The following is a 1,850-nucleotide window of genomic DNA, read 5'->3' as shown; positions in this document are numbered from 1 at the left end:
ACTTAACTAAAACATATCATGACTTATTATACAACTATAGTAATTATGATGTGTTATTGGTGCAGAAATAGGCAAAGAGACCAACTGAACAGAATAGAAAGCTCCAAAACAGACCTATGCCAATGTAGAACTTGAGAATATATGTATCTTGAATATATATATACTCATACATATATATCTCAAATATATATCTCTATGTAGGCGTTTAACATGTATAAAATACATATACATTTATAAATATGTATATTTGAGAAATATATCTCAAGTTTACATATTATAAAAATTATATACTATAAATATATATGATTATATATTATATATTAAGTTTATTATTATAAAAATTATATACTATTTATATAGGTGATTATATACTATAAAAATTATATATTCTGCAATATTTATGTTGTAACTTTTCACATTGCAGGTTTAATGGTGTCAATATTTTTATGGTACATGTATAAAATTTTCCAGCAGATATTTGCCATTAGAAGCTAAGTACTATTTAAAAGTCAGGACTCTGGAACACCTGGGTGACTCAGTCGGTTAAGCATCTGCCTTTGGCTCAGGTCACTATCCCAGGGTTCCGGGATTGAGTCCCTCATCAGGCTCCCTGCTCAGCCAGGAGCCTGCTTCTCCCTCTGCCTGCCACTCCCCCTGCTGTGCATGCTGTCTCTCTCCGACAAATAAATAAAATCTTTAAAAGTCAGAATTCACATGATACAGAATACAGTTGATTTCTTTTTTTTTTTTTAAGATTTTATTTATTTATTTGACAGAGAGAGACAGCCAGCGAGAGAGGGAACACAAGCAGGGGGAGTGGGAGAGGAAGAAGCAGGCTCTCAGCAAAGGAGCCTGATGTGGGGCTCGATCCTAGAAAGCCAGGATCACGCCCTGAGCCAAAGGCAGACTCCTAACAACTGAGCCACTCAGGTGCCCCAGAATACAGTTGATTTCTTATTCAAGTTTCTGTATCAAGTCAAAACTGGCTATTTGATGCTGGCATTTTTGCACACCAGTTCTTCTTACTTTCTGAGTATCATGTGACTATCTATATACATACCTTTCTCAGTAAAGCGCTCTGAGTGTGTGTATATATGTGAATGACAGAGGTAAAACTGTGGATCACTGGAAAAACAATGGACCAATCTCAATAAATGGTCTTAGACAACGGTTAAGGAAATGGAAAACAATAAATTTGGATCTTGTTCTAGGTCTAGACAGGGCCTAAGATGGTGATTCTTGTTCAAATGACCTTTTGGGGGACTGCTTTCGGGAATATGGGAATGAAGGCAGCATAGGGCAGGGGGAAAGCTAGTAGGAATATGGTCTCAGCTGAAGACTAGCTTCAGTATAATTTCAAGGGAAAGCTCTAGAACACAAATTGTACCATTAGATTAAGTTGAACACTGTAACAGCAGTTGGCCTTTTGAAGTGATGTCAGTTATTGGCCTCCCTCTGTCCTTGAGGGTAGGAGTAGGAGACTTCTAGCAAGCTGGCTCCTGTTAGGCCTGTACTTCTTCAGAGAAGGGGGCAGCTGAAAGTTATCTGCCAGCACTCACGTCAGGTTGGGGAATGGGTATACTGGCTAGATGAAGTGAATTCATTTCATTTCCCCCACTAGTACAGATAGGGAAGAGTGACAACTGTTCTGACTTGCCTGACCTTCCAGGTTTTGGTGCCCAAATTCCCAAATCCTGGGAAACCCTTCTGGACACACAAAAAATCCTGGTCTACGATGAGTGTGGAAGATAGGGGGAAAAGTACAAAACCCATCTGTATGACAGCCCAAAAAATAGGGGCTGAAAGCAACCACACCACTTTTAGTGTCAAATAGATATAGTGTAGATTCT

This window comes from Ursus maritimus, unplaced genomic scaffold (genome assembly GCF_017311325.1).
Source record: "Ursus maritimus isolate PB19 unplaced genomic scaffold, ASM1731132v1 scaffold_4, whole genome shotgun sequence".
Classification (NCBI taxonomy): Eukaryota; Metazoa; Chordata; class Mammalia; order Carnivora; family Ursidae; genus Ursus; species Ursus maritimus.
Note: the sequence above shows the minus strand (reverse complement) of the source record.